Below are 25,240 nucleotides of genomic sequence, written 5' to 3' on the forward strand. Positions count from 1 at the left end.
TTGGGAGAAGAGAATGATGGGCTCAAGGGTCTAAACTGGCCAATTGGCTGGAGGATGAAAGTTAGAAAGTGTCATCGGCTGCAGGGTTCTGCTTGAAGGGTGGCAAAGAAAGACTTTTTGGCATCAACTTGTTGTAGTGACCTTTCTATTGCGATGCAGAGGTTTGCTTGCTCATCAACTTTAGAGTTATATGTGAATGGAGAGAGTGTATGCCTGAAAGTTGAGTGTGTCAGCCTTTTAAAATATCAGTAAGCTCAGAATGAAGTCTTTTTCTACGTAGTATACCTCTACACTGAAATGACCGAATTTGGTAAAATGATTGTTGAAACAGCGATGGATGATTTACTGTATTTTTCGGATGATAAGACCACTGGTGTATAAGATGCACCAAGATTTCAAAGAGGTAAATAAGAAAATAAGGTTTTGGCCTCCCCATGAGCACTCTGTCTGCAGGCTTCAGCAGGGCTGGGGGGGAGGCAAAAATGCCTTCATTTTTGCAAAAAACGGCCTATGTTTTGCCTGTTTTGCACAAAAATGGAATGCGGGGTTGGGGCTTCGGGAGGCCAAAATTGGCTGTATTCGGTGTATAAGATACACCCACATTTCCATGCTCTTTTATAGAGGGAAAAGGCGCGTCTTATACTCCAAAAAATATGGTAGTAAAATGATTTATCTTCTAAGAATTTTGGGTTTCGTGTAGGGGTTTCATTTGGATGTGTGACAAAGTTTTGAAATATAGGGTTCTTCCTGTACTTATTGGACAGAACAGAAGATTGTCAAGAAAATTGAAGAGGGAATGGTCTGGAGGAGGGGTGTCAAAGTCAAGGCCCGGGGGCCAGATTCGGTCCATGAGGTTCTTAGATCTAGCCTGCAAGGCCACCCTGGAAACAGTGAAGGAATGGACCGTGGTGTCTCTGTTTTTGCTGGCAGAGGGTTGCAGGAGGCTATCGCAGCCACATGTTGCCCTATCGCGGGCCACATGTTGCCCTCCCGAGCTCCGTTTTCACTGACAGAGGGCTGCAGGATGCTGTTGCAGCTGGAAAGGGAGATTGGGAGCCCGTTTTTGCTGGCAGAGCTCTCAGGCTGCCACAGGCACCCTCAATACAAGTGATGTCAAGCTGGTTATGTCCACCCCTGCCATGCCCATCTTGGCTCCCTGAAGTCAAACACAACCCTGATGCGGCCCTTAATAAAATCAAGTTTGACACCCCTGGTCTAAAGCAGGGGTCTCCAATCTTGGCAACTTTATGATTTGTGGACTTCAACTCCCAGAATTCCTCAGACAGCATGTTATAAAGTTGCCAAGGTTAGAGACCCCTGCTCTAGAAGCAGGTCTTGGTCAACTTCTGCTTGCTAAATTTTGAGAACTCAGCAAAAATGAGGTGGGGTGGAGATGCTTATCATGAGTTTAAAAATGCTTGTTATCTGAAAGGGTGGTAGAATTCTTTCTTTGGAAGAATAACGTAACTTCTCTGTAGAAATGACTGCCTATGCTACCTTTCTTGTTAAGACTTGGAGCAAGTCCTGTACATGTGTCGGAAATCTTTGCAGTTTTTGAGAAATTTTAGATGGTTAGCTGCTCATAGATTGGTGTTTAAAAGGTCTAGCTTCATCTGAGTTTAAATATTTTCCTTATTAAACAATGGAACAAAAACAAGTCTCTCAGCAGACACTTAAAAAAAACACTATGTGGGAAATTATCTCAGGAAGATTTTAGCTCCATTTTTTTCTGAATCACATGTCAGAATTCAGAATCTGTTGCGCTATGCCATATTGAACATACCAGAATAGCCATAGCACACTTAGAATTATATACCACTTTACAGTGCTCTACAGCCCTCTCTAAGGGGTTTATAGAGTCAGACTATTGTCCCCAACAATCCTTATTTTATCCACCTCAGAAGGATGGAAGGCTGAGTCAACGTTGAGCCTGGTGAGATTTAAACTGCCAAATTGCAGGCAACCGGAAGTCAGCAGAAACAGCCTGCAATACTGCACTCTAACTCTGCGCCATCACACCACAGCAGAAAATATTACCTTCAATCTTGTTTCCCTTGTCTACAATAAGCATAATGTTAATATTTTAAATACTTTTTTCATGCTGCTTTTGTTTTATTTGTTGCATACCAGATGCATACATCTGTAAGATGCTATTTGAGCTATATTAATGCTCAAACCCCAACAGTTAGTCCCCCCCCCCCCCCCCGGCTCCATTCAATTTGCTCCATGGGACCCAGAGCAGGAATAAAGGTCAAAAGAAGTAAGAAATTGGTAAAGTAACACTTCTCCAACCTAGGTAAAGGTAACGTTCCCCTCGCACATACATGTGCTAGTCGTTCCCAACTCTAGGGGGCAGTGCTAATCTCTGAAGACATCTCCATGATCATGTGGCCAGTAACTAAACTAGTGGACCATGGAAATGCTGTGGATATAGTATACTTAGACTCAGTAGGGCATTTGACAAAGTAGACCACAGCCTATTTCTTGGTAAAATCCCTGAACTGCACTCAGTGTGCAGTCCTGAATGGGACTACATCTACATGGAAGAAAGCATGTAGTTGGATATATCAAGATTCTGTCTTGGCCAGTATTCTTCAACATCATCATAAATTATTTAGATGAGGGGAGCTCATTAAATTTGAAGATGACTCCAAGCTGGTGTCAGCTTGTGGGGGACTTGTTAACACTTTGGAGGATAGGTTCAAGATTCAGGAAGATTTTGAGAAGACCTCCAATTCTCTTCTAGCTCTATGATTCTATGAGTAAATTTATCTATTCAGGAGCTTTTGCTGATTGATTTTGTCTAATGTTTGGGAAGGAAATATATAATGTACACAAGTAAATAATGTGCACATAAACATAGTAGACAAAATTGTCTGCTACAACGTCCTACCTGTCAAAGACTACTTCAGCTTCAACCTCAATAATACATGGGCAAACAATAGATACAAACTCAAGATTAACCACGCCAAACTCGATTGCAGGAAATACAATTTCAGCAACAGAGTGGTCAACTCCTGGAATGCGCTACCTGACTCCGTTGTTACATTCTCTAAGCTCCACAGCTTCAACCTTAAACTGTCTACCATGGACCTCATCCCATTCCTAAGAGGTCCCTAAAGGCGATGTGCATAAGCACACATAATTTTAACAATTCTTGCCTCTTTTAAAATGTATATATATATATATATTAATCCTGTTAATGTTTTATTGTACTCTGTCCAGACTCCCTTTGTGAGGGAGATGGGCAGTTCTTAAATATGATGTATAAATAGGCTACCAACAACCAATTATAGCTTAAATGTGTGTGTGAAATTTGTTATAGTAATCCCCACATAACCATACTAATTGGAACCAGGTCTGTTGCTAAGCAACAGAGTCATAAAGTGCAATGTCATGATTTCACGTTGATTTATGATGGCAATTCCAGCAGTCTCAGTTGCTGCTGTTAGGCAAATCCTGCACAGTCACAGCATTCCACAGTCACATGATTGCTCTTTGTGACCTCCTGTTGACTTCTTCCTTGACTGTGGACAATATGGGACATTTTGAGGCGTTTAGGTCTCCATTATCACAACCTCTTAGCTTTTGTTTTAAATATATGCTTCCAATGAATTTTCAATATATTCCTTTGAATGGTTTTTTCCCCTACTGCTGTTCAGTCATTTAGTTTCTTCCAATTCTTTGTGATGCCAAATATGTCATTTTGTCAGGACTATCTGTCATTAATTAGTCTTTGTAAGCAAACACTGTATCCTCAATGATATGTCTAACTATCATGACTTTTCTTGAACTTTTTTTTCTGTTGCTTTTGATTCTTGAAACATCAGGGTCTTTTCAAATGTCTGTCCTCTTTGCATTATTTGTCAAAAAATATTTAACTTTTAACTTCATTATTGCTGCTTCCAGTGAGCAATTTAATTTTATTTCAGCTACTTCTAGGACAAGAAAGAATTGCCAGCTGCAGACAGGGACTGTTTTCCAAAACAATTTGTTAGCACCTAATTGGATACTTCTGGATAACTGGGGTGGCGGTGGGTGTGGGGTTGAAGTGGGACATGGAAAATTTAACCATATATTTTGGATGGGAAAATCTCAGATCCAGCTTCGCTTCTTCTGTAACCATTTGGCTTTAGTTAAAGTATATGTAGTACAGTACACCTGGTAATGTTTTTCTTTTCTAACTGACCAAGTTGGGATACCTACTGTGATACTACCACAAAAGATCTCTTCTTTCTATAGCTCACTTCTTATCTATAAACAAATATTTAAACTCATTTAATCCTGGTCAGCAAAAACCCATTAAGAATTTCCAGATACTAACTAGCTAGCTAACTAACTAACTAACTAACCCTCACCCTCTTCTCCCTCCCTCCCTCCCTCCCTCCCTCCCTCCCCCCATCTCTCTCGTGAATTATCCTACAAATGCAAGTTCCATTGAGATCTCTGGAAGTTTTAAAATGGATGGATGGGCCTATCACATGCGCAATGGCCAAATTGATTAATAGTGTATAAAGGCAGATATCTCTTTAATGGTTTTTACACTCTGATAATGTTAGCAGAGACTAACGAAAGCTAAGTGAGCAATATATTATAAAAGTTCTGGAGATTCTATATATATATAAAATCTTCTGTCATTCTTTTTAAATTCATTTTTATATTATCTTAATTTTTAGTGCATAGTTCCAAATTATCCTTGAATTCATGCAAAGTTAAAGTATTTTGCTCAGTGGGTCTCTTCTACTATGATGATAATTTTTAATTCTTTCTACTTCTCTCTAATGCCCAACCTTTAAGTCCTATTTTATATTGTTTTTTTTAAATAAAATTATCAGCATCTCCCAATGGGAAGATTTCTTATGCTTAATTTCAAAGTCTTCATATATTTTTTTTAATAAAATTCTAAGCAACCTACGGGAAGTATCTGGTAATTAATTTCAAAATCTTATTTCAAATCCTTCAAATCCCTCTTAGTGCATTTATAACATTATAGTATCAATGCTCTAATCACCCTTTTGCTCTTTGTTTCCAAATAAGATTTTTTTAAAAGTCCATGAAATGATTTTCACCAAGAATTGAAGGAAAATCACCCAGTGTAATGAAGCTTGCCCATTCGGAAGGTTGGAAGTATGCAATCTCTGTCATGACACCTTGTAACAGCTTTCTCCAGGAGATACAGATGGACATTGTTCAGCTTTGGGAACGCTGTGAATAGACAGCTTTTTTTCAAGGCTTGGGATCAGGATATTCATGGAGTTGGTATAGGGCAGAGGTGGGTTTCAAATCCCAGTGCTACCGATTCGCTTATGCGCATGCATGTGCTTGACACTTCTGGGCATGTGCAGAAATGTCCGGGTGGGTGGGCGGAGCCTCCTGCCACCGCCACTACCAGTTCAGCTGATCGAGGCTGAACCAGGAGCAACCCACCTCTGTTATGGGGTATATATGTGGTTTTTTTCAGAACCTCAAAGCTATTTTGACTTTTTTTAAGTGTTGCTGTTGTTAGTCGCAAAGTCATGTCCAACCCATCGCGACCCCATGGACAATGTTCCTCCAGGCCTTCCTGTCCTCTGCCATCCCCCAGAGTCCATTTAAGCTCAGGCCTACTGCTTCGGCGACTCCATCCAGCCACCTCATTCTAGTAGATGGATGAGTATGTTTCAGAGGTGGTATTCAGCCAGTTCTGTGGAAGTAGAAATAGCCAGTAGTGGAAATTTTGAGAGTGGGGAGAGAATGGGGATTTTACAGTATCCTACCCCTGCTATACCTACAAAGCCACACCCAAAGAACTGGTAGTAAAAAAAACTCTGAATCCCACCACTGGTATGTTTGTTAAATAAATAAATAAATAAATAAATAAATAAATAAATAAATAAATAAATAAATAAATAAATAAATAAATAAATAAATAAATAAATAAATAATAAATAAATAATAAATAAATAAATAAATAAATAAATAAATAAAGGCTTTTAATGTCTATTTCATTCAAACTGAGATGCCTGCCATGTTGCTTCAAAATTGGCCTAGAGAATTCAAGAATTTCTTGGATTTAAATATTTTTTAAGGTGCAAACTACTTCAGTGAATTGCTGAATACTGCACATATCAGGTGCTTGTAAAAATGAGTGTGAATTTGGCACGGGGTGAGGAATGTAGAACTTGAAACATTCCTGCGGTTGATAGAGATTCTCACAAGAATATTAATTCTATGCAATTTCCTCCTCTTCTTTCTTCTCAGCCTTCTTTTTTTTGTCGGAGTTTGCTGCTTCTTGATTAAAATGTTGACTTTAACTTGGAATTAACCTGATGAATGTAATTGAAAGTAAAATGTCTCTGATCAGCACTTTGTGTGATGAGCACAGATGGATTGAGAAAGAAAGCTTTCAGATTGAATATACTTCGCTTGCTCAGCTGCTAATGGCTCCGTTTACTGGTACCTGCCTCTCTGACTGTCACTGTTTAGGGTGGTTAATGATGATACACAGTCTCTACTTTCAAGAGATAATAACAATAAATAAATAAATAAATGCAGCATATACGATGCTGCTGCAAAGATTTTTTTTCTCCCTTTAGACATAAACCTTGAGGAGCAGAAAATGGGTTGGGGAGGAGATATCCTGCAGTCTCTAAAAAAGCATCTCTAATTTTAAAATGTTAAGGTAAAAACATTGGAAAAATCCTGCCTTTCATTCAGACCCTAGAGACCCATTGGCAATTGAGCTAAAACTCTCAGACTATTAAAGTGGATGGACAAATATCTGTTTCAGATTCATTTCTGGTTCCAAAAGTATCCTACTAATCATCAGTATGAATTTCAGTGGCTCCAATCCAGTGGTGGGATTCATTTTTTTTTACTACTGATTCTGTGGGCATGGCTTGGTGGGCGTGGCAGGGGAAGGATGCTGCAAAATCTCCATTCCCTCCCGATCAGCTGGGACTTGGGAGGCAGAGAATAGATGTGGGTGGGGCCAGTCAGAGGTGTTATTTACCTGTTCTCCGAACTACTCAAAATTTCTGCTACTGGTTCTCCAGAACTGGTCAGAACCTGCTGAATATCCCCTCTGCTCCAAACTTTCCAGGCGTTCAGTCACAGGAGGACTGGAGCATGATGATAAGACAATGTAAAATATATACTGTATATGCTTGCTATCTATAGAGGCTAAGCAGAAGAGGGTATTCTCTCGCCAATAGATTCCAGTTATATGTTAGATTTTTAAAATCTCTCAGAAGGTTAGGTGCTGAAAAATGGTCTTACTAAGTCAATTGTGTTCTCCTCAGACTCACTTCATCAGTCTGGTTTCTGCTATAAACTGATTTCATTCTATTCCCTAAGGAATCCACAGAGGAAGCCTAGAAGATTCCAATACTTGGATAAATTCAAGTTTCCCATATCAAAAATAGGATTGAGATTGATTAGAACAGCTGAAAAGCTGAGCAACTGGCAATAATGAGAGTAGGAGTACCTTTTCTTCTTGTTGTTAGTTGTGAAGTCATGTCCAATCCATCACAACCCCATGGACAATATTCCTCCAGCCCTTCCTGTCCTCTACCATCCTCTGGAGTCCATTTAAGCTCACATCTATTGCTTCAGTGGCTCCATCCAGCCACCTCATTCTCTGTCATCCTATTCTTCTTTTGCCCTCAAACTTTCCCAGCATTAGGCTCTTCTCCAGTGAGTCCTTCCTTCTCATTAGGTGGCCAAAGTACTTGAGTATCATCTTCAGGATCTGGCCTTCTAAAGAGCAGTCAAGATTGATCTCCTCTAGGACTGACCAGTTGGACTGCCTTGCAGTCCAAGGGACTTGCAGGAGTCTTCTCCAGCACCATAGTTCAAAGGCCCCAATTCTTTGGCGCTCAGCCTTTCTTATGGACCAACCTTCACAGCCATCCATTGTAACTGGGAAAACCATAGCTTTGACTATACATACTTTTGTTGGCAGGGTGATGTCTCTGCTTTTTAGTATGCTGTCTAGATTTGCCATAGTTCTCCTCCCCAGGATCAAGTGTCTTTTAACTTCTTGGCTGCAGTCCCCATCTGCGGTGATCTTGGAGCCCACCTTTTTTTAACTCAATCTGATTCAAAATAACTGTGTCCTTTCCTAGAGAAATCAGATTTGGCCAACATGCATTCATTTTCAGTGATCTTCAGATTAGAGTAATGTAATGGGTGCACAGCTTTAATATCGTCATTATTTTTTCTGCTTGACAAAGTGAAATAACTGAATCTCATAATTTACATATAACAATTACCTTAGCTAGTGATTACTTTAGGTACTCCGTTTCCATTTTCTCTTTTTCCAATCTACTGTATAAAATGTATTATAAAAGTGAATCTGGGGCAGAATCAAGTAAAAAGTGTGTGAGTATAGTTTTAATAAATATTCACATAGGCAGAATGCAACTTTTATTGGTGTCCTATTTGATGTCAGCACTATTTTCAATAACTGCAAAATTAGATAATTGAAAGAGTCCCAGGTCTTTCAGAAGGAAATGGCTGCTTCTCTCATTACAGATAAGCCCCCTCTTCAAAAGAAATCTTACAGAAACTTATAAACAATTTAGGATTCACACTGGGGAAGTTGACTCTGTAGGATGAATAAGCAATCCTACTGATTCAGAATCTCAGCCTTTATCATATATTACATCAAGCTGAGAGTTTGTCCCATTGACTTTTAATGGATCCACAGTAGAGAATTATAAACTGAATTGGGTTCTGCCAATATTCTTAACAAATGCATGAGTAAAGTTCCATTGGTAAAGTTTTCATTACTGATATAATAGACAAAATGTAAGGAAGAGACAGCTGGAGTTTCTCATTTCAGGTGCACTGTTTTGCAACATTGCAAGCTTTTTGCAAGAAGTAGTGGAAAAATGGTCTTAGGGTTAGAAGTAACAGAGTAAAGTTTTTGGAAGAAATATTGAATGTATAGAATGGAAATTAATCCACAGCGGTGGCAATATTAGGAGGGGTTTTGCAGGCATGAAAAAAGCCAACCTGATTAGTAAAAAATCCTGATTGAAGCCTAGAAGAAGGCAATGGAAAACTATTTGTGGTCTGTGGACATAGTATATTTAGACTTCAGCATGGCATTTGACAAAGTAGACCACAACCTACTTGGTAATCTAGAAAAATGTGGGATAGACAGCATCACCACAAGATGGATTTGTAACTGGCTGACAAGCCATACTCAACAAGTAGTCCTTAATGGTACTACATCTACATGGAAGGAACTAAGCAATGGGGTACCACAAGGTTCTGTCCTGGGCCCAGTACTTTTCAATACCTTCATAAATGACTTAGATGAGGGAATAGAAGGGGAACGCATCAAATTTGCAGATGACACCAAGCTGACAGGACTAGTCAACGCTCAAGAAGACAAGCTCAGGATCCAAAATGATCTTGACATACTTGAACAATGGGCCCTATCAACAAAATGAAATTTAATGTGGAGAAAAGCAAGGTTTTACATCTGGGCAGAAAATAACCAAAGGTACAAGTATATATTAGGCAAAACCTGGCTTGAAAAAAAATAACTCCGAGGGACCTTGGAGTCCTAATGGATGATCACTTAAACATGAACTAATGGATAAGAAATTATGTTTCCTACACAATGACAGGTTGTGCATAAACTGTAAAAACAAAAAAGTTTTAATTAGTGTGCGACCTACCTTTTCTCTCTCTGCCTTGCTGTTTGAGGCAGGAGATTAAAGACGCCTAGTTTTCGCTTTTGCTCAAAAAAATAAAGCTGAATTTTCATTGCCTCGTGTTCAGAGTCTCATTGGGATTTTGTTTAGATTCTGAGCTGCGTAGCCTAACAAATTAAAGCTATTCTTTGAGGAATTCACCTGCCTCAGAGTTTTCCCTTGCAATGGATCTACATCTTGGAACTCTGACATGATCACTATATGCTCTGTGATTCCCAATCATTTAGCCACTTGTTTGCTTACTCAAAATACAACTCCTTTTCATCTGATATTGTTTCCAGAAACCCCCCCATAAAATCTTCTTATTTGAATTAAGTACTGCCTGTCCAGTGTAACTCATTGATGCCAAGGATGTCTGTATTAGCTCTAATATTTCTCTTTTTACAAGTTCGGGTTTCCCACGGGATATGTCTCTAACATTCCATGTTCCAATTTGACATAACTTTGTAGATAGCATACGTGATTTCTTTCATTATGGAAATCATCAGTTGTTGGGCTTCTGAAGGCTTTCCTCCAACAAAATCTTTGCCAGACCTATACTTGAATCTGCCTGGAATCCACACTGCATTTCGGACATTAAAACCTTAGAGAGGGTCCAGAAGTATTTTACAAGAAGAGTACTCAATTCAGGGCTGGGTTTCGACCGGTTCGCACCGGTCCCTGCGATCCGGTTGGTCGCCGAACCCGGAAGTAAGTAACTTCCGGGAACGGCGAAGCCCCCCCCCGCGCCCGCGCGTGCCCGCACACCCGCGCCCGCTCCTTACCCGGTTTTTTTGAATTTTGCGCTTTCCACGCATGCGCAGAACGCCTGCGCGATCCTCCAGGAGCAGCTGGAGCATCGCGCAGACGCTAGTACGCATGCGCGCGCTGCGCGTGTGCGCGAGGACGCCACGTGCGTGCGTGAGGACGCCACCGGCCTCATTCCAACCGATCCGGTTGGAACGGGGCGAGAAACCCACCCCTGACTCAATTCCTCTGCTTGCAATAAAATTCCTTATACTACCAGGCTTGAAATTTTAGGTCTGGATAACCTTGAACTATACCGTCTACATTCTGCCAGCCTCTATACCTTTTGCTTGCTATTGGCTACCATAGTAACAGGGAGGGAGGGGGTTCGTGGTATTTGGGAGGGGAATCGTGCTGGTGGAGAGATCTCAAAATAGGGAGTTTTGTTCTCATCATCTTCTGTGCATGGTGAAGGCTCGTGTTTGGGTTTGGTCAAGGCCAACCATCTCTGCATACCAGCTGGATGAGGCCACCTGAAGATGCACCCCACATGACAACCTTGGGGTTAGAGATTGGACATTGGGCCAGGGTAATTGGGGGGGGGGAGGAATTTGGGTAAACGTTTGATATGTACAAGTTTGTGCCTTTTTGCCTCAGATCTTCCTTCACTTTTGTTGTTTTCATTTCATATCCAGTAAAAGTACATTTTCTCTAAATCTATGAAGTTGGGGGTTTTCTTTCTTGGATGTTGAAGGAGCCATGCTTGACAGCTGAGCTTAGTGCACAAGATAATCTGCCATGACGTCCTACCTGTTAATGACTACTTTACTTCAACTGCAATAACACAAGGGCTATCAATAGATACAAACTAAATGTAATCCATTCTAATCTTGATTGCAGGGAAAACGATTTCAGCCATTGAGGAGTAAATGTGTGGAACACCCTACCTGATCCTGTTGTTACTTCCTCTAAGCCCCATACCTTTTACCTTAAGCTGTCTACCATGGACCTTATGCATTTCTTAAGAGGTCCCTAAGCGGGGAGGGGGTGTGTGTGCATAAGCACACCGGCATGTCTACCGTCCCTGCCCTAAGTTTCCCCATTTATATGTACGCTTTTTATGTGTTTATGACTATGATTTGCTTATTTGTATCCATTTATTTGTGCCATTTCCTCATGTGTTTTCATACTTGTTTCCTTGTACTTGTTGACAAATTAATTAATTAGTTGATTAATTAATTAATTAATTTCCTAAAAACTCAGACTACTAAAAGCTTGTCTTTGCTCTTCCCCAGTAACTTTTTTAAAGCAAGTTTTATTTAATGGACATGTTTGAATTATGATGAGTGGTAATCTCTCTCTCTCCAAATTAACTGAATAAAAGTGGCTCCAAGTTTAGTATTTGCTCTGATGTTCTTGCTGCCGATATCCTCCAGGGCACAGATAGCCCCCTTCATTCTTACAATAGCCATCCTTTTGGTCCTGAAAGTTGCCACCTTTGACCAGCCTTGCTTCTTGTCAAAGACCCTCTCATTGTTTCCCACAAGGCTTCCCAGCTTCTTAGCCAGCTGCAATGTCAGGTTTTGTTGGGTGGTGATGGGCTCTGTTCAATGCATCACAACTGTCTGGGTTGGCTGATCTAAGGAGGCCATCAACTCTTCATTGATGATCATCTTGCCAATGATGCTGTGCACAGTGGGCAGGTCCAGCTCAAACATATCAGACATGATCTCCATCCTGATGGAATCATAAACACTGCTGTAGGTAAAGAGATAGGATTGGAGAGACTCCTCTTAGATCTTCTGGACAAGCATGCTGCACACTTTGTCAGCCTTGGGAAACAGATCCCAGACTTTCCCATTCATTTTCTCATTGACAATGAAATGGTGACATGTCTTCCAGTCACCCTTCTTCATAGCCTTGGATGCTGCTATAACATATTCTCTCATCAATTCAGGGGGGCCAAGAAGAGGCTGGCGCTCACCCACCCTCAACTGATGGTGGAACGGCTTGCTGATCGTTTGCCGACAGGCATCGAACTCATGAGCAGCCATGTCTTCCCCAGTAACTAGGAGGCTACCATCCAGCCTGGAAGGTCCGCTGTTGGTATCCATATCCATATCTTCATGTCCAATAAAGTATTCTGGGGAGATTTTTACAAAGTAGTTCACCATTGCTTTCCCTAACCCTCTCTTTATGCGGCCTTGGGATCAGCATATGATTGATTAAGTTACATTACCATTACAAAAAATAAAATAAAGATCTTACAAAGCTGAAAAGATAGGTTTTTAAAAAAATAGGTTGAAGCAAAACTCACACAGCAACTTGTAGGTTTGAAGATTTTTGAATCTTAACGAGGCAGTACAAAATAAAAAAAACCTCAAAAGTGATTAAAAAGATGAGGTTTTAAGCCATGAAAGGCTTAAAATCCATTACTTCCAGCTGATCACAAGTGGGTTCAAAATCAATTGTTGAGAAGACATATGGACAATCTCCAGATCTCTCTTTGTTCCAGAGAGAATTTTGGCAGTCTGCACCTCACATCCAGCTGCTTTTGGGGGAGGCTGTAATGTCCCTGCAATCTGTGTGAAGAAAAATGCAAATGTTTGTTTCCCTTGCCTCACCAAAAGTTCAGGATTTTATTAGCACTTTGTTAGAAATTCTGTATATAGCCTTTCAGAACAAAAGTCCACATGGGTCTTTCTGCTTCACTGGAACAGGAAACAGGAAACTACTCAAAACAAAAAGACATAGAGCGTATCCACAGATGCAGTTATAAACACTGCCGTCTAGTGATTGGCTGTAGTTGTTACACAAAAAATACATGAAAACACCTCAGCTCAACTCAACAACTACTCCTTCTGTTAGTCCATTTCGGATCTTAGTTCTAGAAATTATTTCTTTTTTTTTTTTTAAAGAATTTTTTTATTTTTGAATAAACACAGACAAACAAAACACAAAAAAACACCACAAAACCATCTTTCATTACAAATTGTAGAAAGTGTGTCAATTAGTTACAAAAAACTTTCATGCATTCCTTCCACAGTCATCACCTATAATTCATATCAAGTTAAATATTTTAAATCAAATATATATATATATATATATATATATATATATATATATATATATATATATATTACTATTATCATATCTCAACCTTCATTTGACTATAATTGTTTTTATGTCCTTTTATATAAAATATTCCAAAATTTAAAGAAAAACCACATAATGGCATTCCGTTAACTGTTTCCATTATCATCCGGTAACATTACATCTTTATGACATGTTCTAAATAAAAAAATTGATTATATTTAATAACAAAGTTTCTAGACCTCCTTTCTTAATCACTGTTTACAATTTATATCCAATTTCCTTTTATCAAACCAGTACATATATATACATTATTTTTAACTAAATTTGACTTAATTTTTTATTATAAGCTTTCATACATAATAAAATTTCTAAACTTTCTTTTGTAGTCACCATTTGCAATTTATATCAAATTTCCTCTTATCCAACCAATACATCATTATCAATTATTTATCTAACTATATCCATTATCGCTTCATTTTTTTACATAATGCTCTAAATTTAACTAATTTTTTATTATATGCTTTCATATATCAACCTGTGACTTTCCAGTAATAGTGCAGTCTTATGTCTTTTGCCATTTGTGGGATTAGTCTTCTGGTTGTTTCCTTAATAAGATTTGTATGGACTTCTCTTCACAACTTGTTGCTTGTTGCATACCTTATATAATCTCAAAACCCTACATCTACTTCTTTAATCAGCTTATCTTTGGTTATCAATAGTGCTTTTGACAAAATTTCTCTCCTTAGATCCATCAATTCTTCTCTTTTTTCTTCTTCTATAACTTGAAATCTGGGGTAAACTCCTGTCCATCTATCTCCCTTTTCCATATTCCACTCTTTCCATTTCCAACCATGCTCAGTTTACTGTTGGAATCAACAATTATCTTGTCTCTTTGTTCATTTTTCCCTTCAGTTTTTAGGACTCTAGCCTCCACTTTTTCCATTTGATGAACATCTTCAATTTTTCCATCAAATTTTACTGTTTTACAATCTATGTTTTCCAATCTCTTCTCTATTTTCTCTGTTACTTCTAATAATTTTTGAATTTCAAACATAATATTTTGCAATGTTAAGGTTTCTTTTTGATGTTGTGCCATTCTTCCAACTGGTAGACACTGCCACTCTAGCATTCAAAGTTTTTATTAGATTTGACGCAAGTTCATTTATAATCTTTCAAAACAAGGCTTTGTTTTCACTTTTCTCCAGCTGCCAATGAAGCTTCCAAAGAACACCTGTATAAACAACCCTGCTCTTCTCCTTATCACTCTCTATAAACAAGCTGAAGAACCTTGAAGTGCAAAATCAAAATGATCAAAGCGAAAAATAGGGCAATGTTTCCAGGACTCAAGCCTCCAGCGTCCAAGTGGCAGTGTTACTTCCTTTCCCTCTGATATTACAACCCTCTTTGTATTCCTTTTATATCTTCTTTATAGCAATAGCAATAGCAGTTAGACTTATATACTGCTTCATAGGACTTTCAGCCCTCTCTAAGCGGTTTACAGAGTCAGCATATTGTCCCCAGCAACAATCCGGGTCCTCCTTTATATTCCAGGCTTAAAAGAAACGAAATTCTTAAATGAAGCAAAATAGAAAAAAACAACCATCCAAACCAGTATTATAAAAATAAAGAAAAAGATTTTAATCCATAGGTAAAAAAAGAAGTACTAGAAGAAAAACTAATCTGTTCACTTTAAAAAATAGGAAATATTTGCAAAAATTCCATTCATAAAATAAAATTTTAAAAAAGATAACACATTGTCTAATGTAGCTTAATTTCGCCGCTTATTTTCAAATTTAATTTAGCTTTAATTTTTTTGGGGGGGAGTCTCTTTTATAACAATAAGATTTCCTCACCAGATGGACACACTTTCTCTTTCCGCTTTCCTCCCATTCCGGAGCTGTCCCAACTTCAGCAGCTTTTGGCTGCGCTTCTGTCGCCGGCAAGAAAAGATTCTCTTTGATCAATCAGAGACTTTGTGGTGTCCCTGAGATCAGCAAGACGTACTCTTCCCTGTCACCATCTCTTCGGGAGGGTTTAGGTCCAAATGGACCGTCCAGTGGCAAAAGTATCAACTGTGATCTCGGAGCTCCAAGATTGCACGTCATGTCGTTGTGACGACAGCTCCTGCCTCAGCTAAAAATCTGTTTCTTATGCTACTTCTTGCTCTCCTGACTGTCCACAGTGACTGCCCAAGACACTGGCACTGAGGCTGGACTGGGCTAGAGAAGCAGGGCAGCAGCTGCAACCTCTTTTGGCTTCTCCTTCCCATCTCTAGGTTTTTTCCTGGGGTGCTGTCCTGTTTTAGCAGTTCACTAAAAGATGTCATCTCTTCATCAGCAGCTCAGATTCACTTTTGTTTCTCATGGGTTGGAGGTCTTTGCATCTCATCCCATAAATCTGGCCCTGGTTTGATAATACGCAAGCAACATTTGGCTGGGATGCCTTTGTTGGGTGGAGCAAATTCCCCTCCGTTTCAGTGGTGGGATTCACTTAGGTTTACCACCAATTCACAACTGTGAGTGTGTGTGCACACTCGCATCACACGGTCGCCTTCCACACCTGCATGTGGCCTTCCATGCATGCCCTTTGCTCATGTGGCAGCATGCACGCATGTGCGTGGCATTGAAAACGAGGCTACATAGGACATTTTGGAGCCAGGGAGGATGGGCTGGCCCACCCACAGTTCAGTGCTACTGGTTCAGGTGAACCAGTCCGAACCAGCTGAATATCACCTCTACTCAGTTTGAAGTGTTTGTGTTAGTTCATAATTTTTTGAAGTTTCATTGACAATTACATTTCTATTGAAGGTTACCTTGTTTGCATCTTGGTGTAAAATTCTGTATCCCTTATGAAATTCACTGTACCCCACAAGTATACCTTCCTTTGCACAGGCATCCCATTTTGTACATTTTTCTTTTGAGATGTGCACATAGGCTTTGCTTGCAAAAATTTTAGATGACACAAATTCTGGGCTTTTTCATGCCACAGTTCACATGGAGTTTTGTCAGTTGATTTTCCTGGTAGTCAATTTTGAATAAAGGATGCTGTCATAATTGCCTCCCTCCCCAATATGTGATTGGCATAACTGTATCAAACAGCACAGTTCTTCCTTTCTCACATAGAGTATGGTCCATTCTTTCTGCAACCCTGTTTTGTTCTGGGCTGTAAGATACAGTAGTTTGAAATATGCCATGTTTTCTGAGAATCGACTGTGTGTTTTCACCTATATATTCAATTCCATTGTCTGTGTGCAGTGTCTTTGCCAAATTTGTTGCTTACTTGAGCCAAATACTGTTCACGTTTCTCTGGAACTTCATTTTTGTTGTGTAACAGATATAGTGTAGTATACCTGGAATAATCTCTCTATATAAAATGTGTGTGTGTGTGTGTGTGTGTGTGTGTGTGTGTGTGTGTGTATGTTCTAGCATAACTCTGGAACGCCTTGAGCAATTTCAACCAAACTTGGTACACAGATGACTTACCGTCTGGAGAAAAATACTGTGGGGGTAAGACACCCCAAACATGCTTCAGGGTTTCAGTTGTGTTAAGATACAGCCTGTTGTGCCGTACTGCCAAACTGGCTTCTACTTTACAGTGCAGTGGAGTTGCCATGGTAATGGCTTCACAGTACTCCACAAGGAGATCCCTCTGATAAGGAGGAAAATCCAATCATTAGAAATAACATTTGATCTGGACATTTTCCCCCTATAAATAAATACTTGGGCAATGCCAGTTATCAGCTAGTCATCTATAAAAGTGAAAAAATACCTGCCAATGTTTTCATTGGACAGCAAAGTTCTGAATGAATTAAGTCCAGATGGTTTTTTAAACTCTGCTTTTACTCTGCTTTGGAAAGGCTTTTCTTGTCCCTTTTCCTTTTATGCAGCTGGTGCTTATTGTTTGATCAGAAGGACTAATTTTTATTCCACTTGCATAGTCATTCTGAGTTAATTTATTTTATTATGTCAGGACTTCTGTGCCCAAGTCATCTGTGTGAATGCAGTTTGAATATTTTTCCTCCTTGGCAGTATTAACCAGCTCATTGCAGCTCAGCTGATCTAGTTCATCTGTGATTTTAACCTTTGCAAGTAAGACATAAGCCTAAGACTTGAAATCAGGCTTGTCAGATGTTACACCTTTTCTACCCTGCTCTACAGAGTAGAGAGTTGGTGTCTGACAGAAAACCACTTGAAGAAACTAGAAATATTGGAAATGTGGATTTACAGACGGCTGTTATGTATAAGCTGGGTTGACAAAATCACAAATGAGGAGGTGATAGGCCACCTGGGAAATCAAAGGGAAATCATCAAAACCATTAAAAAGCAAAAGTTGGAATATTTTGGACATGTGATATGACACCCAGAAAAATATGGCGTATTTCACTTACTGCATTTTTTGGAGCATAAGATGCACATTTCCCCCCAAAAAAGAGGGTGAAAATCTGGGTGCGCCTTACACACTGTATGTAGCATTTTTGTCCTCCTCAAACCCCGCCCCTTCACAAAAATAGATGTGCAGAGGGTTTGAGAGGCTTGCAAAGTGCTCCTGGGAGCTGGGGAGGACAAAAATGAGTAAAAAACAGACTGCTTTTTGCTCATTTTTGCCCCCCAGCCCCCAGGAGCACTCTACAAGCCTCCCAAAACCTATGCATGCCCTGTTTTTTTGCAAAAAAAATGGGCCCGTTTTCATGAAAAACAGGCCATTTTTGCTTGCTTTTGCCTCCCCCCCCCCCCCCGACCCCAGGAACACTTTTCAGGCCTCTCAACTTCTCTGCATGCCCTGTTTTCACAAAAATAAGGCATGCAGAGGGTTTGGGAGGCCTGCAGAGTGCAAAAACGTTTTTATTTAACTCTTCAAAATCTTGGTGCATCTTATACTCCAGTGCGTCTTATAGTCCAAAAATACAGTAATCCTCCTAAAATTTGAAGGCAAGCAAGGTCAAGGCAGAAGAACATCATAGCTTCAAAACCTAAGGGGCTGGTTTGGACAAAATTCAGCAGCACCTTTTCATGGAGCTGTTGACAAAAATAGGATTGGCAACATGATCACCAACATCCAATGATGGATATGGCACAAGAAGTAAGATATTCTCTTTTGTGATGGCACAACTGTTCCCTTGGAAGGTCACTACATTGCATTGTTTTGTGAGCTTCTTCATTGGCAAAATATTAGTTTCAAGATCAGGGACATACAGGACATTTTTCACAATTATCTTTCTGCCGACATTGTGGGAAATGGGCCAATAAAGAAAACCATCTCCTATTCTTTCTGATTCCATTATTTGCTCATCAGTTGTGTGGTTTCTTCTGTTTTACTCTGGTCAAGGCAAATAAAGACATTTCTGTCATTTGTCAAGTGACTCATAGCTCCTAAGTCAACACCACATGTTTGCAAAGATGAGGCTGCAATTTTTGGATTGAAAAACATATTCATTATCTGAAGCAAAACCAGTTTCTTCCTTCACACTTTTGGCCTTTTTGTAGATTAATTTGTTTTTGCATTCTAGCTTTTCAGATTCTGCAATCTGCTTTGCAACCGCCTTGTTTCTTGCTGCATGTTACTATTTTTCTTCCTATTTTTCATCTTTAAAGCAGACTCTGTTACAGAAGCATTGTCCCAATTTATGCTTTCTGTTTTATGCTTATATTCATCCATAAGTTTGCCCTTAACATATTCCAATGTCAGTTCATCAACTAGACGGGAACTAAGTGCTGTGGTAAGTATTTCATAACGTTTGGTAAATCACTAAGAAATGGTGCTGCTTTGTAATCAAATACAATTTATTGCTGTGATTAGCTCTTCCAGGCACCTTTTATAATCCTTCCCACCAGTTGTGAAATTCGAGGTTTTTTTACTACCAATTCTGTGGGCGTGGCTTGGTGGGTGTGGCAGGGGAAGGATACTGGAACTGCAAAATCTCCATTCCCTCCCCACTCTGGGGTCTGCCAGCGGTGTATATGCCAGTTCTCTGAACTACTCAAAATTTGTGCTACCCGTTCTCCAGAACCTGCCAGAACCTGCTGAATTTCATCCCTGATTCCCACATTTCTTTAGCAGTTTCACATTTAAATCAGAGGTGGTATTCAGCCAGTTTGGACCGGTTCAGGTGAACTGGTAGCGGAAATTTTGAGTAGTTCAGACAACCAGCAAATACCACCTCTGGCTGGCCCTGCCCTCTTGACCCCATCCTTCTCTGCCCTATATTTCCTTTCTTTTTTTAGCTCAGCTAATTTGCATGGCAGAGCGGATTGCTGCACCTCAGGCTGAGCTAAAAAACAGCTCAGCTCGCCAGTGCTGACACTGAGGGTGGTCTTTGAGTGTTGCACACGCACACGTGCAAAGCACTCTCTCATAGAACTGGTCGGAAAACATTTGGAATCCCACCACTGATTTAAATATAGTGAGGCAGGAGGGGGCTGCTCAGGTAAATCCACCCAGCCCCAGGAAGGCCAGGTACCTATAACATGCTTACTATAACTCCATATTAGCTTTGCATTTAACCTTGATACACTTTGATTCTTTACTTCCTCATAAGTATTATTACTGGAACTTTATGGCAAGATACTGTACAAGGATGGGCACAGGAAATCACCATGGTGTAAGATATTAGAACACAGAAGTTATAGAAAACTGTTGGTACGAAATCAGCACTTTGCTTTCCTGTTTTTGATACTTTTGTGTGAATTTCTGCTTTTGTACTTTTCCAAAATGTACTTCCCTGTTCTGAAAGGGGGCTTTTACGTTTTGTATGAATTCACCTCTTTACACGCCTTCGGATTGACGAAGTTTGATTAAAGGTATAAAATCACTGCCCTGGGCTTAGCCCGGACAGTTCAGATTTTGGTGTGTGAACACGCTGAACTCGATGCATCAATAAACCTGTCTCTCTTGCACCTTTGTGGTCTCAAGTCCTGCTCCTTTTGTAAGTAGATTGGATAAAAGCCTCCATCTGCTGCAACATTTCCTGGCGACCACGGCAGGACTGTGAGGGGTCTTGGGACCCTCTGGAGCTCCCATCCCGGTGTCAGGGCTCGTCCTGTCAGGGGGAACCTCCCTGGCACCAACGGACGCTTGATCTGAGGGACTTCCCAGCGACGGAGGGCACCGGCAGCAGCGGCTGGCGATTCCAAGAACCACCAGAGAAGGACCAGAGATCAGGACCCTGAGGCTGGCCAGCATCACAGGAGGGAAGCCCCCAGGCAAGTATTGTGGGGACCCCATTAGGCCCGGACTCCTTGTTGAGCCGGAGGCAAAGCCCGATCTCCCTCGCTAGGTGGAAATTTTGGGGAGGATTGTTTAGTGTGTGAGTGTGTGTGCTTGAGGGGGGCTACTACATTTCCCTACGGTGGCCGTGTGTACCTGGCACCCTGGGTCAGAGCCTGAGTGGGGAACCGCTAACTCTCTTTGTTGTCTGGTGCCCTGGGAGGACCATGGGTGGTGGCAGCAGCGTTCCCCTCACCCCCCTACAATGTATGTTGAATAACTTTAAGGCAGGGTACAGGACCCAGGACTATGGCATTGAGTGGAGCAGACATGATCTCATGATCTCAGAAAGTTTTGCGAATCAGAATGGCCAACCTTTGGGTTTGGATGGCCCGATAAAGGCACCTTAGATCCCAACATAGCCCTGAGAGTCCATCAATTAGTGTTCGATCCCTACTTAGGACACCCGGATCAGGCCCCTTATATTGACGTGTGGTATAATCTCTTGAGAAGACCCCCGGCCTGGCTGCAAAAATGCAAAAATAAACAGTGCATGCTTATGTACACGCGGGCTACACTCACGAAGTGTCCCAAGCGAAACCCACCTGTCCTAGCCAGTGCCCCGGAAGAACTGCCCCAGCCACCGCCCTACATGCCTGCAACAATAGTATATACAGTATATGACTTGATCATCTTCTATTCTAAGACAGATCGTGCTCAGAGCTTTCTGATCGTTCTCTATCCACTCATCTAAAGGGTGTTCTGGCCTAACTTCATTTATACATTTCCACATACCTTCTCTTATTAGCAGCATCTTCATCTTGAATTTCTAAAACTGGTTTGTCAGGTTTGCAAATGAAAGCTTTGTTGCAGCTGTTTGACTGGGCATTTTCTTTCATTCTTTTGCAGTCTTCTTTCTGTTGCTGTATCTTGCACTTATGTACTGTAGCTGGCTATGACTCGGCCCATAACCTGTTAGAAATTCTGCATTAATAGCCCTACAGAACAAAGTGCACCATCCACATAAGCCTTTCTGCTTAACTGTAACAGGAAACAGGAAAGTTTACTCAGAACAAAAAGATATGGAGTATATACCATAGATGCAAACTTATAAACACTGCCATCTACTGGCTGGCTGTAGTTGTTGCACAAAAGCCATGAAAACATTGGAGAAAGTTAGCACCCACCCCTCTCCTAGAAGAATAAAATATACTAGGAGATATTAAAAAGGTAGCATATTATATTTCCCTGTATGAGAAAAGGAGAAACATGTTTTTAAAGACAAAGCAGCTCCCTGCCCGCAGCAGATATTTGGTTCACATTAAGACTGGGCCAGCCTATTTACAAGACAAAAGTCCTCCAGTTCCAGGGTGATGGGATTAAGACATGACCCCTCAGGACATAATAGAATTAGCCCTCTACTCATTTAACAGCAAGGCTCACTGCATTGCAAAATCACCTGGGGACATTACATCAGCCCAAGGTTCCACCAAACGTGATTCAGACAAACATGAATCCACATAGGAGTCTGACTACAATCAATAGAATACATGCTGTTGCCACAGGAACAGGAAGCTCAAGGGCAAGGTGTCCAAAGGGATAATGAAACCAGCCAAACACAGAAACTGTTTGAAATGCAGTTTGTATTCTTCCTTCAGCATGAACTGACCAACAAAGCACTAAGGCAATAAATAAGTTGTCAGAACTGCCACCCTCTGCTTCCCACCACCTTTTATAGCTACATTGGTAATTAAGATAAGTTACACCCCGCGCGTGCGCATACCCATCACCTTGTGACCCAGAGCGAAACCACCCATCAATTGATCATGGATTGTTAGCATGAATTTCTTCAGTTTGTGTAGGTGGGAAGGTGAGTCTTGGCAGCTGGCCCAGTCTTCTCCCCTGAATGGCAGCTCTGCCCTGACACAAGGACTAAGAGAGGATACAAATAACCCTCATTCTCCATTCCATGTGTTTACCTGCACCGGGACTTCAAACTCATGTGGTCCTGTTCATCAGTAAACCATCTTTACAATCAGCCTCCATGTTTCCAGTCTCTTTCTCCCCACTTGGAACTGAACCCAGATGGATATTTTTTTCCAACAACATGTATTCCAACATACTTTAATCCTTATTTCATTCGCTTGTAATTGTTTTTGCCATTAGATTACAAAAACCTGAAAGGAAGTTTCCTTTTTGCTATTTCAGTAAAATATTTTTTTTAAAGTACAGTACAGGTAATCTTTGACTTAGGATCACAATTGAGACCAGAACTTTTGTCACTAAGTGAGGTGATTGTTAAATGAGGCATGCCCAAGTTTACAACCTTTGTTAAATGAATCACATGATCATTAAGCAAATCCAGCTTCCCCATTGACATTTCTTGCCAGAAGCTGTTTGGGAAGTTTGCAAATGGTGATCACACAACTTCATGTCATTGCAACTGTTGTAAATACATATTGGTTGCCAAGCAGCTGAATTTTGATCATGTGACTTAGAGAGGGGTGGGATTCTACTGGATTGGACCATTTCAGGCCAACCGGTAGCTCCAAAGATCAGCTGGGAGCCGAGGTGGCGCAGTGATTAGAGTGCAGCACTGCAGGCTACTTCAGCTGACTGCAGTTCTGCAGTTCGGCTGTTCAAATCTCACCGGCTCAAGGTTGACTCAGCCTTCCATCCTTCCGAGGTGGGTAAAATGAGGACCCGGATTGTTGGGGGCAATATGCTGACTCTGTAAACCACTTAGAGAGGGCTGAAAGCCCCATGAAGCGGTATATAAGTCTAACTGCTATTGCTATTGCTATTGCTAACTGGTTCGCCCTGACAATCAGCTGGGCCCATCTGCCCACCCCTGCACTATACTGACCTGTATTCCCTTTTCTGAAGCCCAGCTGATAGGTGTGGCAGAGAGGATTGCTGTGCCTCAGCTGTTTTGCACTGAGGCTGCAATAGAAGTTAAGTTTTCAAACTCACTGTGTGCGCTCAGTGAACTGGTTGTTACACCAATTGAATCCCACCACTGGACTTCGGTGATGCTGCAACAGTTGTAAATGCAAGGATCTAGTTGGAAATCAATTTTTTTTCAGTACTGCTGTAACTTTGAACATTTGCTAAATGATTGACCATATGTATAATGTATACTTTCTTCTTTTATTTGCAATTCCTGAGGTGGGAAAAAGGGAGGGAGAAGGTATTTTTCTCTGCCTGTAAATCTGAAGCTACACAGAAGCACAGGCCAAGAAGTAATATTATACAAAGGCATCATCATCATCATCATGTACTATTGTAATTAATTTGATATCTTCATTACTGATCTCACTTCACTAACTGTGAGCTGCCCCACATGCTGATGTTCAGGGGAAGGAGCCGATCAGGGTGCCTCTCTCCAAAATTAGGGGGTGGCAGCAGTAAACTACCCCAAAACCACACTGAGGCAAGGAGGTGAATGACAGAGAAGGGTAGCAAATTTCTTAACATCTTTCATGTTCCTCCTGGCTACAATATGCATTATGTCAGCCTTCTTGGTAATGGATGAAGGGGTGGAAAGCTCAGAACCAAGGCATTTAACAATGCCACCTACTCGCCAAACGGAGGGTGTTATGTTTTCCATACTCTATCTGGATGAAGAAAAATCATGGCATTTAAATCATGACTTTCAGAAATTGAATACAAGAGTATCTGTCCAGTACTTGAAGTTGGCCTGACTGAGGTCATTTTGGAAGCTTCAGTGTTGCCACAATGGTGCTGAGAGATAGGGAGGGGAAAATAGGTATAGCTTGGGCTTTGTAGCCAAAACAAAATAGTTCCCCTGAGAACCAAGGACATTCCCACAGGTGGCTGAAGAGAGGAGAAGTGAAGCTTCCTAGCAACTTGACAGCACCTTGATTGGACCATGTGGCTGATAGTTTGAGAAGGGGGGGAAACTTTTACTTTTAATTAGGTGAAAACCACCTAATTAATTCATTGGGGGACTGAATTGGTGGTAAAAGTTGGCGAAACCCAAGAAGCTCTGGGGGGCTTCCCACACTAGTATTGCTTTCAGGGTCCTTTCCAGGGTCCATCTCCACTCCCTCACTGGACATGCAGTACCCCAAATAATCCAGACTGGTTTTGTGGAAGTTGCATTTGGATAGCTTGGCATAGAGCTTGGCTTCCAATAGCTTCCTTAGCACTTCCTGCACTAACTTTACATGAACTTCCATCATTTCAGAAAAAAATGAGGATGTCATCTAGGTACACCAACACCCCCTTATACTGGTGCTCATGCAGCACTTCATTTATCAGCTGCATGAACACTGAAGGTGCTCTCTGCAGCCCAAAAGGCATCAGCCAGAATTGGTAACAACCTAAGGGACAATTGAAAACTGTTTTCCATTCATCCTCCTCCTTAACATTCACTCAGAGGTATGCTTCTCTCAAGTCTTGTTTGGTAAATGCCCTCCCCTTGGCCAGATAGCCTGGCATGTCTTTCATAAGTGGGAGGAGGTACATATTTTCCATGCAGACTC

General features: G+C 40.8%; 1 pseudogene; it reads right to left on the bottom strand.

Moving 5' to 3' along the window:
* Nucleotides 1–11,828: 11,828 nt before the first annotated feature.
* On the bottom strand, nucleotides 11,829–12,607 carry LOC116518717 (annotated as a pseudogene).
* Between the last annotated feature and the right edge of the window lie 12,633 nt (nucleotides 12,608–25,240).

The sequence above is a fragment of the Thamnophis elegans genome, chromosome 15 (genome assembly GCF_009769535.1).
Source record: "Thamnophis elegans isolate rThaEle1 chromosome 15, rThaEle1.pri, whole genome shotgun sequence".
Taxonomy (NCBI): Eukaryota; Metazoa; Chordata; class Lepidosauria; order Squamata; family Colubridae; genus Thamnophis; species Thamnophis elegans.